Source organism: Motacilla alba, chromosome 9, assembly GCF_015832195.1.
Source record: "Motacilla alba alba isolate MOTALB_02 chromosome 9, Motacilla_alba_V1.0_pri, whole genome shotgun sequence".
NCBI lineage: Eukaryota > Metazoa > Chordata > Aves > Passeriformes > Motacillidae > Motacilla > Motacilla alba.
The window spans coordinates 9,397,582-9,414,357 of NC_052024.1; the positions used below are offsets into that span (position 1 = coordinate 9,397,582).

The window sequence follows — 16,776 nt, forward strand, 5'->3', positions numbered from 1 at the left end:
TTTTGTTTCTGTCTTCAAGATGTAAAGAATCACACTTAGAATTTCAAATAATTTCATTCTACTTGATTCTGAGGTTTTATAAATCAAGTGTCCATTTTTTTTTCCAAAACATTTCTCAACACACCCCATAAAATCTAGCATCTCTTCATAAGCCTTTCCCTATTTCTATCCATGGACTTTACATTTGCAACATAACTAAAATTGCTGAAGTTGAGATTTTAAACCACTAAAAATGAAGAATTTAACAAACATGAATTCTGTATTACCTGGTCAAAACCACCAAATCTACCCAAATCTTCCAAAGTGATTTAATGATGAAATGGAACATAACAGCTGCATTTTTCATGTTGTTTCACACCAGGTTAACATTCTGGATTCTAAAACAAGTTTTAATTTGCTGCTAATGCAGAGCCACATCAGGGCTGGTTTCTCTGAGCCCCAACAGCAACACTGCTCCCATCACTGCTTGCAGAGTCCTGCACCATTGGTACAGTTTACACACTGTCCTTCCTTTGGATCTGTGCCTTAAAGGTACAAATTTACTAAGGTATGTTTTCATTCTGCTATACCAGCATCTTCCTATAAATTAGGTACAAGCAATCAGAGCTCATCTTCCTATGGCTTTGTGCAACATATTTTGTAACATCATTTCTGCAAAAGCCGGATTTTTATCCTGCCTTGGTCTATCTATGAAATATGAGAAATAAATTCACAATGAAGGAAATACTATCACAGTTTCTGATAGTTTTTCCTCATGGGCAATATGAAAGACTTTTTTATTTGTTCTGGGGTATCTAATAAGACTCTGGGTCTCTCAGGTCTGTACACTGTTACAGCTACTTGCTGCAGCTTTGCCCAACACAGCAGAGGTGTCTCATTTTTAGAGCATAGCTTAAAATTGTAATTTTTCTGGCAAGGCAGGTTTGGTCAGTTAAGGACCAGGTGATCATCTGCTGGCTCAACAACAGATTATCTATCACAGCACACAATAATGGGAAAGAAAGAAAAGTGTCTCATTACCCCAGCCATTCATACACAGCCCAAACCTCTCCTGACACCACCGAGGCACAAGACCAGTGTTGTTAGAATATTGAGAGCCACAGTGGATCACATCAAATGCCCACTGAGCCCAAGGTTTGTCTCCAGCAGGGTTTCCAAGGAGCTGAGCTGGGAAAAGCAGGGAGAGAGCATGTATGTGTGGCAGTTCCCACAGGTTGTCCCACAGAACAACTATTTTTAGATGCAGGGATTTTCTGAGTGGTTTCAATTTCTGCAATGTAATGGTTCTTACTTAATTTCTCATCCAGGGGGTTGTGCAGTCTCTCCTTGAATCCATGTAAAGTTAGAGCAGCCCCCACATCCTTTGGAAAAAGTTACACATCTACTGCCTGCTGCATGAAGAAACCAAACTTTATTTGGTTTCCTTTGAACTTGGCTCCTACAGCCTTCATTCAATGGTTCTTTTGCATTAGAAGAGACAGCAAAGAGCCAGCTTTGCCCATTGTGCTCTTCAGTAAGTCTGTCACAGATTTAAACTGAACAGCCCAAGCAGACACAGACCATTCTTACCGTGGAAATAATTCCCCACCCTGCTTGGACTTGTGTGAGCATGTCCCAGTCGTAGCACATTCCGTTTGAGGTGAAAGGACTGGAATTATGTACACTCTTCAGCACGTGGATGAACACTGGTTCTTAGAGCTGCTCTCTGGTTTTTCCCTCATTTAACACTTGGGTAACACTTTGGCTGCCTCACAGCATTGAGACAATGCTTTCGTAGAACAAGGTATTATAATCCCAGGATTGTGATCCTGAGTTGTAAGGGTCAGGTCAGAGTCTATAATTTTGTATGTGAATTTAGGAATGCTTTTTCCCACATGCATCGGTTCAGATTTGTGCATAATAAATTTCATTTGCCCATACAGTCTCCTGAGGTACTTCTGTGCTTCCTGATAGGTGGCCTTCATATTCACTGCCCTGAATAGCTGATTTCCTATTGTCCCCAGACTGTCTCACCTGTTCACCTTCTTGTCCCAGCAGTTTATGGTGTTTTTACCAGGACAGACCCAGCACAGGTTATGCAGAACTCCATTCTTGAGATCCATTACATTTTTTCTTCATTTCCCTTAAAAGTCTTTGGCACGGGACTTCTTGAAAAGCCTTTCAGAAATACAAGTATAACAAGGAGCTCACCCTTATTCACTTTCTTATTGACCTCTTCAAAGCCCTCTGATAGATTTGTAAAGCACAGCTCATGTTCCATCAAAGTCTGCCCTGGTATGAAGAGTTTTCCTTTTCATTTTAGTTCATAATCAGATAACAGTCAACAGATCTCAGCCAGACTAAATGTAAGTGGAAGCATCTCTGCTTAACAGATTTGGTTTATTTTAACCAAGGCAAGACTGAGCCACTGAAGTACCAGCTGCTGGTGGGTTTCTTCTGAGTCTGATTTGCTCACTGGGGACCCTGAGAGCCGGTGCTGACTGTGTGACAGTGATTGCCATTGGAAATGAGAGCAAGGGGGCTGAAAAAGGCCTAAAAAGGGTTAGAAGCTCATTAGCAGCCCCTAATTCTCTAAGTTTCCTTAGAAATCTCAGCCAGACTAGTTATTGAAAGGAGATACTAAATTAGGATCCCACTGACATGGAGGACTGGGGAAGCGCTGATATTCCTGTACCCATCATGTCCTTGTTTTGGGGAGATGTCACATCCTGCTGCTCAGGACAAGCACACCAGCCAGGGAAAAATGACAGAACAACCCATATTTCTGTTATTCAAAGAATATCTGCCACTGTCCTCTCTGTAGGTTCTGTAAATGTCCAGCTATGACAGCAGAAATGAAAACTATCTACAGCCTTCATAGCTGCCAAAGCTCTGTCACAGTTGGGCATTTCTGTATATCCCTTTCTCTATGCATAATAATAATAATATTAATAATATAATAATTTATTATTATTTTATAATAAATAACAATTTACAATTACCATGGAAGGAAATGGATGTAAAAGTTTTGAGTGAAACAGGAGAACAGATTTTGCAGAACTGGGGCTTGGTGAACAGGAATGTGATCTCTGTTCTGAGACCATAACCATTAAATGAGAAAAATACTTCCAGGAATAAGGCAGAGGCTGTGCTGGTATCAATCATGTTGCTGTGGAGCACAGGTACAATGCAAAGAGCACTGCAGAGAGCAGTAAACAGATGGGTTTCCACTGCACCACGTGTTTTACTGAGCATTTGGACACTCATATTTATAAAAATGAGAAAAATAAAAGGTCTTTTGTTCTATTTTTTTTACCAGTGTAAATACCTTTTGTAAAACATGAGTTTGTCTCTCTTTGCCCTTCTTTTTTAAGGGTGAAACATAAATTATAGATTCTGAAAAGGAATAAACAAAAAGTATGAAAGCAAACGTGGCTAAGTACCCCAATTTTCTAAGATTTAATTATTATCAGTAAATAGCTCCCTTTTAAGAGTAGCCCTAATTGGCTATTAACAACAGTAGCTACCAATTTCAAGGCAATTAATATTTTAAAATAATGAGATGGCTAATATATTACATTAAAGCATACAGTAAGCAGAAGTCTTGCTAATTATATATATTATTCTCCCTACTTTGCTTAATGAAGGTGTCTGGCTTGTAGATTAATTCATTCTTGCTGCAGTTTTTATTTTTTTTAATCAGTGTAACTAATCCTCCCACACACTATTGTAGCATTAAAGCAGAAAGATGTGGATGAAACAGTGAAAAAAGCACAAAAAAGAACATTAAAATGAAGATTTAGTTTCAAGTTTCAGAACCAGTTGCCCAAAGTAAAGAATTAAGATGTGGGAAATTAGAGAGAAAAGGCAGAAGCCTGAGTCAACACTTATTTGACACCTTCTACCTAATGCTGAAAACATAAACCTCTTCACAGAGGTAATCACACCCAGATCAGTTTGATTTTCAGAACATAGCAGCTCTTCTGACAAAGATATTACCACTCCATAGCTTAAATAACTGCTTCTCCTGTTTTCTCCAATGCAGAGGCAGGAGGGTGACTTGGATAAATGGAGATTTCTTCCAAATTGAGAGCTAATCTTCAGGAAATAATAGCAATGTATGAATTGTTTACAGTGAAAATCTTCTCTTTTTTATTAGTCTATAACTACATTTCACTCTCAAATATTTGAGCGTAAGAGTTTCTCTTGGGTACGAATTTGTCTAAGATCTTTTTCTTATTTCAAGTCACTGGAGTAGACAAGACTAACATGAAACATTTAACATACATATCTACTTATCAAAAAATAAATATATTACCAGTTTGTTGGAACCTGTTGCAGTACATACCCTGCAGCAGAGATAAAGAGTAACCTTGGCCCATGGATCATGTCATAGCTCAACAAACCATTGCTTTGTACTTTATCGGTCTTTGGTACCCACACATGGTTCTTCAAGTCAGCTCCCTAACTTTTCAACCATTACAGAAAACACATTTTAAAAAGAGCAGTACAGGGTTCAGACAATTCAGGGTTCAATGGCCACTGAGTAAGTGAGCAGCAGCTTCCTCAAGTTAAAAAAATCCCTGTTTATTATTCAGTCTCATTAGGGTCCTTTAAGGTCTGATATGACAATGGGAGAGGGGATGAAAGTGCTCAGATATACAATTGAAAATTTATTACATACACCCCCTTATGTATAGGATGTCAGTCTGTCTCTATATCCTACTCCCAAATTGAGCAAGAATCCAGTGAAGATGATAAAAGATGGGTAAAATGTCCTTTCTGATGTCTCCCATCACTTGGAAAATGCTCATTATGGAGCTGCCAGTAGAGAACAGAGCCCTCATTCCCACACCAGCCTCAAGGACTGACACAGGGCAGTGAGATATTACCAGCTTCTCTTTAAGCAAAACCTGAGAGAAGCATTTTATTCTTCTACCCCTGAGTAAAAGGCACCAGGGCAGGAACACAGACTTTCTTGTGGGCACAGAGGCCTCTTTTCAAACCACGCAGAGGAAACGTCAGGTTTGGGGTTGCCAAGTACCTGATTTCAGGGTTCATTCTGTTACTGCATATAAATGTCTCTGGTGTGTGTTTGGCACGACATGTTATCCTAGACTGATCATATGTTCACAGATTGTGGAGAGTGTGTGAAAGCCTTTTTTGCTGTAGTTATTGGGCGAAGTCACGTCTGTTACCTGGTACTCATGCAGAGAAATCTGTAATCTGGGAACAGATGGTCAGAGTGAGTGAGAGAAAGAGAGACAGAGAGAGACGCTGTCTGGAAGACTGCAGAGTTTTTCACTCAGAGGAGATGAAAGAGGAATGAACAAACCCACCACAGCATGCCAAAATCATGAAAATATAGAAGAATGTCAGTCCTGAAGGTCATTCCATTAGAATTCACCAACTGTCTCTGTACCATATGTGCATATCAACACACCAAAGAGAGCCCACCATCCTGTTGCACAGAGCTGGAGGTGGTTTACGCAGCCAAAAATTGTGAAATCGTAGACTTCCCATTTAGAAAAGTGACACACTGTAGTCTAAGCATACAGTCTGAGCAGAGTCTGAAAAAATGTATAGCAACTCCTGCTCTGGATTTATTACAAAATTTCACTGGAATAGGCCAGAATTGGAAAATTCACGTCCTAGTGTTCAAGCACTACCCTTTGTGGGATATGCTTGGATCTGAGACTTTCTCAGCAACTTGAGGGGTATAGTCCAAGCCTGGCTTTGGAGTCCAAGTGCCTCTGGAACTGGTGACACCTGCTATCAGGACAAGTCCATCCTTCCCAAACGGTTACATGAAACTGACATTTGCTACCAAAAGGCAGCATTGCATTACTCCCAACTAAAATTAATTGGATCTAACCTGTCTTAAAATTATTCAGCCTTCTTGATAGTGGGGTTTTGGTAATCAGCAGCCTATCCAAAGGTACTGGGTGCTGCCCTGTGCATGTGAGCACCCACCTTGCTGGTCTAGAGCCTGCATCTTTAGGTGGGAGTTCTGATGGCCTGAGGTGCTGTAGTTCTCCCAGGAACAGGACACAGGCACATATCACACTGTAGCTGAGGCAGCACACAAGTTGACAGGGTGAGAAAGCCCTAGCTGAGGGTCTAACAGAGTCCCATGTTACCAGAATCCCAGTGATGCCTGTGTGCCCAGACAGTTTAGTGCAGCTCTGCTCCAAACCCACAGCTGCCATCCCATCATTAGCCACAGAGGACACACATCCCAAAAAACAGACCTCGGGTGAAAAGCCATGACCACACCAAGCCCCCTGTTCCCAAAGACATTGCTCAGGACATTTCAGCTGGAATGCAAATGAAAAATCTCTCAAATGAGAAGGCAAGCCCCCAGAGATGCAGTGCAGCCACAGCCCCTTGGCATGGCAGGGCCACGTGGAGCAGGGCAGGAACAGCTGCAGAGGGATCAGCCAGTGACATTTTGCTCCCAGAACGACAGTGTGCAACAGGTATTTAGGGAAACAAGGACCAATTGATAAAATCCTCCAGGCCTGTGAATTACACACTGCAGGGACTCTCAGCATGGACCCTACCCAAAGCTGCTCACATAAAACCTGCCTGCAGGAGCAGGAAAAGGAGGAGAATCAGGACACTCCCCTGGGTGAACCACTGGATGAAATCAGTGGCATTTTCCTCACACAAAACTCATTTGAAAAGATAATCAAGCCCTAATATAACAGGATGGTTTCACCAGAAAATTGAGGAGTTGCAATCTCACCAAGTGATTGTTGGAATGAGTCTGAACTTCTAGCCCTTTCAGCCTACAGCCAAAATCAGATGAAGCTGATCTTAAGAACACTTCAGTTTTTAGCCAGCACAAGATTTTACATTTGGGTGCTATCCAGTACTTCAGTTTTTCACAAGAAATCCACATTGTCAGATATAGACAAGCAACCCTGTATTTTACTATTTATTCTTCCAGCAATGTGTCAGTCAATTTGCAGAACTAATTTCCAAATAGGACCAAACATTTTTTGCCTCTCAATAAAAATGAGTGACTTCAGCAGACCATTCAAAAGAAAATTCCTCTTCCTTCTCCTCTTTCTGTCCTGGCAAATGGCAGCAGAGGCAGAGCAGAATAACAAGATCCAGAATTAAACATGTTGCCAATGGAGTGAAAAAATCCATTCTTTGACAGTAACAAAGTGATCTATCATACCTCATGCCTAAACTACAGAAGAAGACAACATCCTTTTGGTCAGTCTCAGTTATTAAAAGTATTTTCTTTGAGCCAGAAAAAGCTAGCTAAGACACTCTAGAATAGTATAAAGCATCTCACAGGAGAAATGAAATACAATATCTCATTGTGCAATACAAAACAAAGGCTTCGACTACAGCTTTATTCATTTGCCAATTCAATTATATAGATGGTGATCCTGCAAACATGCAAAAAGGGCAAATATCAACTTAAAAGCCCAGAACAAGCATCTTTGCTCTCCTCTCACTTGCAATTTTTTACCCTTCTGAGGCAGTATGAATTTGTATTGCATGGGTATTACAAAGGCTGTGTACCTTTCTTTTCCTTCTCCATAATTGTAGAAGTTGTTCCTTCTCTTAGTGCTGTCATTAAGGAAGATGTCTCCTAGAGACTAGAAGGCTAGTAAAGGTACAGGGAAGTTTTTTTACACATAGTCAAGCAGTTTTATACAGTGCAACAGATCTCTTGCAAGAAAAGTTTAAAGCCCTGCACAACCTCACTGAATACAGCACATGGTGCTTGGTGTAAAAAATGTATTCGTTGTCTTCTGCCTGGGAGAACAGAGATCCTGAAGCTTCATAGAAGCTGCAGCTTTCATAAAATGAGAAAATTACTTTGAGTTTACATCTTAAGGGTATTTACATACCTCTGTAGTGTCTTTCACTATCCCCTAAATTCTTCAGGCCCTTAATTCAGACAACTGAGTGATGTTCACCCTCCACCTGCAAGAGATGGGTGTCTGCAAAGAGAAACCAGCCACAGGACAGAACAATGCAGAGAAAGGGTTAATTCAGAAGCACTGCAATGTTCTTGGTATTGTGCTGTTAATTAGGCAGTGGGATTTCAGCCATCTGAGTATTGCATACTGCACAGAAATGAAATAACAACAAGCTCTAATAACAAAGCTCTAAATAAACAAAGAGCACAAGGAAGCAGAAGAGAGCCATTTTCAGCGAAAGCCGAGCAGCAAGGTCCAGTGTGTGTTGGGATGAGCAGATGACTCAGATCCAGAAAAAGAACTTAGAGAGAAAGCACAAGAGGACTCCACAACTCTTTATATGCTATTTCAATTTGACAGACACTTGTCCTGCAGCCTGAGTGAAAGCCGTGAAGAGTGGACATGACTGTGTCACCAAGGATATGACAAGAGTCCTTCAGGAATACACAGGACAGAGGGGATTGAGAAACAGCCCTCCAGGCAGGTGTTCAGCCTGCAGGTGCAAACCCGAGCACAGGCGAGGCCAAGGCCAGACCTGGTCTGGTGCCACTTGCAAAGAATTTGTACCTGCCAGTACAGACACAGGGCCAGGGGACAGCTCTGCTACAGAACATAAATGTACTACCAGCCTAAAAGCAGATGGGACATTTAATATTTTTACGTTGGCCATTGGTACAAAAGCCAACTGGTTTCAATTATGTGAATGAAAAAGCACCAGGAGTAGATAAGAAAAAGGCAGACTTTTATGGTGTGGCTTAGATGTATCCTCCATCCTGACAGGGAAATTAAAGGCATCTCATCATCTCATACAACTGTTGTGAGGCAGGTGGAACATATTTTGGAATAGTATGAGAATTGAAAAATGGCCTAGGAAGTCTGCCATAGCATCACAGAAATTTAGTGAGAGTACAAGATGGAGTTGAATTAGCTCAAACTGTAGTAGGGACTGTGTTGCATATAGGTAAAACCTTATAAAAAATAAGGGCCTTTTTACCCTTGTAAAATCATGGCTATAGTTCCCTTCACACCCAAATATTCTGAGGTGCAAGTAACACAAAGGCAATTCTTCTAAGGTTATACAGTAGCACTACAAAACATGGTGCACATAGAGGCCAAAAAAATACAATTAAAACTCTTAGTGCTTTCACAACCCTTAAGCTAAAATACAACTTCATAGATATAAATTGTGCAGACATTAATAGATCACACCTGGGTAACCTCTCAGACACTGCATCATTTTATCTGCCAGTGAAACTTTGGTAGTGATTCTGATAGATACCAATGGAGGTATAACAACAGCAACTGAATCTCTTCACCTCTGGTGCCAGTTCAGCACTCACAAACACGCTGCAAGAACAGACACACGTGTTGAGATCAATAGTCATTGTTTATAAGTTACTTGGCTCTGAGCATGCCAGCTCTTTGAAAGACTCTGGTGAGCCTGAAATCTGTAAATGGTTTTTTTATTGGTGTTGATGATAGGGATAAGCTAAATTACATAAGCTGGAATTGCTTTAAATATTATTCAAGAGGAATGTTTCCAAAGAGCCCAGTGTTGCAAAAGCCAACAGTAATTTATGCCTCTTCCAAAACATTTGCCATTTCAGAGAACTCCAAGCTGCCTCTGTTCAAAGTGCAACCATTTCTTTTAAGAGAAAAGAACCTGTGTTCAGTATTGATCAACATCTGGAGTTCCCAAATGTGCTCAGCACCTTACAAGGTCGAGCCCTAGCCAGGTTTTTGGACACATTTGGAAATTAACAGTGAGACCAGAGAACCAAACCTCTGCCTAGATTTCATTTAGTGTATATTTGCACTGAAAGCCACACTAAATCCATCAACAGAACAATTTATTTACTGCTCCCGTCTTTTGAAAGGCACAAGCTTCTCAGAGGCCCAGCCACGAAACAAGTGTTCTGGTTGATGTATAAACATGGGACACCGTGGCCATCTCAGCTAAAAGAAACATTTTGTACACACCTCCAAGAAGAATCAAAACAGATCACCATAAGCAAACAGGTGATCATGATCAATACCAATGGAGGTAGCATGTCAAAGGTCCAGCCATGACTGAAGCCCTGTCAGCTTGGCATTATACAAACATCACCAGAGACAATCCTTGTCCAGGCAAGCTTGCAAACCAAACGGACAAAACAGGCTATGTGTAATAGGGAAAACAAAACCACAAGGGAATTAAATGTCTGGCCAAGGGTTACACCAGCCAGTCAATGGCAAAGACAGAAATAGAATCCAAGTTTCTTAGTCTACTCCTTCTGGCAATGGGAACTATGTGGCCCATCAAGAGCCTGATTAGTCCACATTTGGCAAGACCTACTACAAGTCCTTCATTAATATTTAGAGACATCATTTGTTCTCTGCTCTATTTTGCTTGCTTTCTTTCTCCTCAAAATAGAAACTTTTTCTTTGGAGGAAACTGGAAGGAGCTCCTTTGTATGAATGGGGGAAGTAATGACTGCTACGGGATGTAGCAGATGGATAAATAACTCCCCACAAAGCAATAAAGCAAAACTTCTTTATTGCAAAATATTATTCCTCTCAATGTTCATAATTGTAACTGTCAGTTGCCAAATTTAGGATGGAAGCTACTGTATTTTTAATTGCATATTGAAAGCATGTAGAGCTGAACAGTGCCTATTAGTCCACTCAAACAGATGTTATCTAAGTCGATACATAGTTTTGAAAACAAGAGCCCATATTTAGACTCCAAATTTCTTTTTTTAGGCACTTGCTTGATTCCCAGGTGGTGGCTTAGGGTAGGGAGGACCATGGATAATGAGCATCGATTTGCCAGCTGAACATTAGACTCCCAGGTTAGAGCCCACCCACATGCACACAACTCCCATTAGGGGCCCATATGTGGGGCTTTGAAAAGCACTCACCATCCATTTAACTCTTCCTCTCTTCCCACTGGGCTTCTGTAAGTTTTCAGACCAGCACTTAGCCCTTCCGCAATCACACCTGAAAGGGATTGCCAAATGACACAGAAGCAACAAGATGAGCTCTCTATCCACTACTTGAGAACTTGTCAAATCTCACAGTATTGCTTTCAATTATTATGCACATTTCCCAGTTAGTATCTGACAAGTATTTCCTTTATTTACAGCTAATTTCTTGAATAAACCCATTTGCATTACACAGGAATTGAAGAATCAGCCCCCTTTCCCCTATATTCTATTAAGTATGTTAAAAAAAACTTCCATATCTTCTGGTTTCCAGTCATTTACGGTAAATGAGATTTGAATTCCAGACTCTGGAGTGCAGCCATTTAGGATATGCAGCTTTGCAAAATATTTTCCACAATGAAATCTCCAATGATTTGAAGGTACTTCACATTAACCTAAAGCAATTTATTAGGGCAAAACCCTCTAAACTACTGACATATCTGGTCAAATTAAAACATGATAAATCTGATGATGGGATTGTGGTTATTATGCTGTGGTGAAAACTACATTTGGAGAAGCTGGTGTTTTCCATATCAGCAGTGTTTCTTACAGTACAAAAATGAAATTACAAATGCTTTCAAAAGAAAGAGGTGCCAGCTCAATGCACAGCTTTTGTGCAGTAGAGGGTTGAGATTTGGAGTAGCATTTTTTTGTGTGGAAAAACACAACAAGAAATGTCAATGAGCTATCTTGGAAAAGAACTAACAGAACGTGTTTTGCAGAATTGGGTCCTTTTAAGCTGAAAGTATAAGTGCTACTTCTACGGCTGTATCTTTATAAACCAAAACCTTCAGGAAGGAATATCACATTCTATCTTTTGTAGAGAGGAGTCCAGAAATATCATTAGTCAGTGAAAATTGAGATATCTGTGATTTGTGCAGCCAACAGCTTCCTGCTACCCAAAACAAAAAAGTTACACATGCCAGATGATGCAAGGAATTCAAGCTACTGCAAATTGGCTAAGCCACAGTAACTGTGTGGATATATTCACCAGCCTACTGCAACTTCAATTCAATTTAACTTAGCCTGCTATTAAAGAGGGTTTTCCAAAGTTTTATTCTCTTGCCTTTGCTGCTTCTACTTAAAACATACAGAAATAAATATTGTAACTTGGATGATGCATGGTATCTTGTCAATCTGCAGAATCTAAATTCATTTTTAGTTCCATTTCTGATCCTGTGTTTATACATAGGTGTCACACGTTAACAACAAGTTGATAGAAGTCCCCAGTTACACACTCTCTGGAATTTTTTTTGAAATCCAAATACAGAAATGCAAACAGATTCTACTGTAGCTTCAGCTCATATCTGATGTTTAACAAGTCTTGTATTTCCCACAGAGCTGAAAGCAAATCCCTTATTACTTGAAAGAACTTAAACACATTTCACTTTCTCAGAAGCTATCTATTTTCTGTCACTGTTTTTGACATTGCTGCCTTTGCTAGCTAATGCATTCTGTGATGGTACTTTAAAGAAGATTGAAGATTGCTTATTTAATTTTTTTTAGGGGTTTCCCTCACAAAGAAACATCCTCATGTCTTTCAGAGCCGAGGCTGTTCTGATTTACCTGTAAATACCTTTGCATCTGTAACAAAACCAGGCCTTTTTCAGTGCAGAACTCAGGATTACAGTAGGTGCAGCACAGGATGTGCCTACAGGGAACACATGGATATACCAGCCCCACTGCTTTTTGATCACGCCCATGTTCTCATGCTATCAGAGGCTCAAAAGGAGGCAGGAGCTGAAAACAGATCCTTAAGATTGGCATTGCTTTCAATTCTCAACACAGCAGGGTAGGAGGTTCACAGGTTTTGTTGTATAGAGAGTGTGGCCATACACACTTGGAATTTTGTAGTGTTTTCCATATGTTTCACAAGTCACAAGCTATGAAACAACTTTCTACCCTTCTGGCAAATCCGTTTATCCAAATTTCTACCAGTATATTCAAGGCTTCAAGTCCTCCTCAAGGACTTCCAAGTGGGGGAAGAAAGGTGCAGACCTTATAAGCTATGTTTCCAAAGTTTCACCTTCTCTTGGTCTGTTCTTTAGTCAAGTATGTCCGGCCCTGCAGGTTAGGATCTTTCCATGTCTATCAGAACTGAATTCTGCACATGACAGGCAAAGGAGTATTGGATGAAACATCACTGAAACCAACAGTATATCAGCGTAAGAGAGTCAAAATTAAATCTTACTGTGCAAGAGCACATTCCTGCACGTGAAGCCTAAGATGAATGGCTGTTTGGACTTAAAGCTACCCTTCTGTGGACCAGCCTCAGTACATGGCCACGGAGAGGTCATGTGACTTTCTTCTTGTAGTACAGTTGCTGTCATCCCAAAGGCAGCATCAACGTTGCCAAGATACTTCCAGACCCTAAATCAAAATTTAAAGCCTGAGGGGAAGAAGTCTCAAGCCATAGCCATGGCCAAAATCAAAGAAACAAACCCTTGACTTGAAAGGAATGTAGAACAAAGCACTGCATATTCATGCATTTTTTGTGTCCCACTAAATTAACAACCCACTGTAATGGGGTTAACCAATGCTTAGAAAAATTCTGCAGTTCTTCAGCTCAACCAATCTCTTCTGAAACCAGAAGAACTTGTTGCTTAATGCCCATCCAGTTTCCCCGCTCTTTAAGGGGAAAAAAAGAGCAAGGTTTCCTCAGAACTAAAAAAGAAGGACAGCAAATCATCCGAGGACCCCGAGTCTTTAGGTAGATCCTCAAAAATGCCAGAAGACACTTACCCTTACTAGGTTGGCTTTTTTCTTGGTATCTGCAGACTATTATAAGCAGGGGAGAAAATAATTACTCCTCTCCTTATCAGACTTGTCCAGCTAAGACAAATATTTTGTGTGATGCCCTATTGCAGAACTCAGCCATGCTATAATTAGCAGCTGTGAAGAATCAACTCCACAGCTGTCAGCAGATCCATCTCTACTTTCCAAAGGGGTTTGTTATATGACTTTGAAAAATATGGACACATAGGAATTCTGAACAAGTTCCTTCAACTCAGTGGGAAATAGTAATCTGATGAGAATCGCACAGTTCAGACCTTTGCAATACTGAGTTGTAGCAGGCCCAGTTTATAACATCTAAGTATTAATTCTAAAAAAAATCCTTGTTTGCTTTAAAAGTTTCACTCCATCTTTTACTGATGCTTTCCCATAATTTTGACTGAACACAATCACTGAATTTTTTCCTTAAAAGTACTTTGAAAAACTACACTGGCAGTAATATTTGCAAATACTATTTCAATGACTTCCCAAGGCAAGGAATTCCCTCATTAGCGAACCTGCAGCCACTGGCTGGCTGGTGTGAAAGCAGAAAGTGGGGAAGCTCTGAGCTCTTTTTGTGCCAAGACAGTGGCTGCTACACAACTGGGGACCACTGAACCAGAGCTTGCTTGGGTCTTCTGGGCCTTGGGCATCATGCTCTCACTTCACCTGGGCACCGGGGATGACTTGTTTCTCACGAATCCTGACCTGCTTTGCCCAAGCAGACAGAGATGGAAATACAAGAGCAGTGTCACATTTAAAACAAGGGTTGAACTGAAAGTAGGGAGCACCACAGCTCTTCTGTCAGGTATTACTGCAGCTTTGGTGGTGTTCTTATGGAAATTCAGCTGCACCCCATGTGACAGCAAAGGAGAAGAGAGAAAAGAGGGTTTCGTTACACTTTTTCTGTGAAGGCCATTTCCAGTAAACAGGATCTGTAAGGCTATACTATTTTACACATTACCAAAGGTAAATAATCTTGAAAGATTTAAAGGAATATTTGTGTCCAGTGATATCTTGATTGGTATACTCAAAAATGTAAGCTTGTCAATCCCTGCCTTCGGTAAGAGTAATCTCCAAGAAATATGTTTTGTCTCAAGCAACACAGGCTCCAGACACTTTTGGTTTAAAAGAAAATAATGTGAGGTATCTAAAGCAACTTTCAACAGTAACTATTGCACTTTTTCTCAGTGACACCAGCAGGACTCCCACCATTGACTAAAATCTAAGGGTTGATACAATTTTAGGCAGTAAATGATGTACAGTATTTTCTTAAGTCAAGGACAACATTTTGGTCAAGGGTAGTAGAAATATCTGAGCAGATTGGCCACAACAACATGACCACTATTCACATTCAGCACATGGGATATCCTGATACAGTTTTGTGAGCATGAGTATTTGCTTTAAATATCTTGAATAAGGTCTGACTCAAAGCTACTCAACTCCTCAGGAAAACCCAATGAGAAGAATTTAGGTTTTACCTAAGAGAGGCAAAGGAAAAAGAAATAAAACCTAGAACTATCAGCATTTCTACATGTTCTAACTCACTAGAATTTTTTAAATGTAATAAAAAATGCTGATAAATATTCAGAAGGCTGCCTGAACTTTTCTAGAACAGAGTAATACTAGTATGAATTGAACTTATACTAGTTGATGGATGAAACCATTGTCCTATCAGCCAAGTTTTTTTCACGTACTTTATGGTTCACTTAATGTTACTTGGCTGTGCAATGAAAAGCTGAAAAGTGAATGTGGCTAGATTTTTAAAGATGACTAATGTGTGTGACTTCGGTACATTTCATTGTTTTAGTGTGTGAGGTCACTGCCACCTCACAGTATTTGAATGATAATTTCTTATTTGCAATAAATGTTTTTAAAGAAATAGTGCCATTTGTTTCACTTAGAATTCTAACTTCAAAATGTCTTCATATCTAATATTAAGTGTTTACTATGTTAACCACAATAATAGAAAGATTATATCAATCATTAAACTGTTGTTCTATTGAAGTCACACAGTATCAGTTCTCTGATTTGCTAATGCTTTAAAAAAAAAATAATGAGCCAGAGAAAGGTTTTAAAAATGTCTGTGTAGCTTTTCCACCCTGGGCTGATGATCATTAACTACTAATAGACAGTAGCAAACCCTTGTAGCACATCATAAGGCCGGGCTACTCTGTCAGGACCACTGTAAAAATTAGGAAAATATCTTTCCAAGGGCATTAGTATTAGTTTCACCTGTGATAATTTCAAGGGGTAGAGTGAGTGATCCAGGCTGCAATACCAGATATGGTGGCTGAGACAGACCCACAAAGCTGATGTAGAGTATTAAATCTTACAGATGGATAGAGCATTACTGGATTGAGTGATCTCACTGGTAAGAAAGTTAAAGCTATGAATTAGTTTGAATTCCAGGTGTCATTTCTTTGTTGTTAGAGCAGTTGCTGTCCTCTGAGAAATAATCTGCTCCTAACACGTGCTATTCTATTATACCAGAAGAACACCAGAGGTGTACACGGTACCTTACAGGCAAGCATGAGAAATGGACTGTGGCAGAGGCAGCTATGCTTTAAATTAGATTTTAAACAGAATATTGGGAGCATACAATAGTGGCAAAAGCAGGAAGAAGAGTTAAATTTCATCAATAATGAGGCAGGCAAGTGGACTGAGTTTTGGACTGGACTCACTGCACATCATCCTCAGGCCTTACTTATTCTTCTTGAAGGTCTGTGAACACTACAGAGCTAGTCTGTGCTTCACACAGCCTGTGACTGCAGTGAGACAGACCCAACAGGGGTGTGGGCAGATACCAGTGAGGGGGGCACTGAGGGCTCACCCTGATTTCTACATGGAAACACTTGTTTGTGTGCAGAATATGAGTGTGCCACACCCAAACCTTGGCGCTCCAGCAGCATCTGCACTTAGGTGCTGTAACTGCTAAGTGCCCTGTAAAGATAAATACTCAGTGCCTGTGATCCCTGCAGTTATCCTTATGAGCTGCATTTCCAGTCTGGCTCAGCCTCTTACCAGACCAAAGAAAATGTGGCAAACAAGCAGTTAAGAACACTCGACTTTAGACCAAAATCCCCAGCTCCACACTGTCTGAATCAGAGCTTTTT

At 40.3% G+C, this 16,776-nt stretch overlaps 1 long non-coding RNA gene across 1 annotated transcript in view; it reads right to left on the bottom strand.

The window, feature by feature from the left end:
• Positions 1–16,776, bottom strand: part of LOC119704363 — a 105,112-nt gene that overhangs the window by 14,683 nt on the left and 73,653 nt on the right. The window contains exon 3 of the long non-coding RNA XR_005257946.1: positions 10,826–10,904. This is a non-coding gene — a long non-coding RNA (uncharacterized LOC119704363). The remainder of the gene's footprint in view (positions 1–10,825; positions 10,905–16,776) is intronic.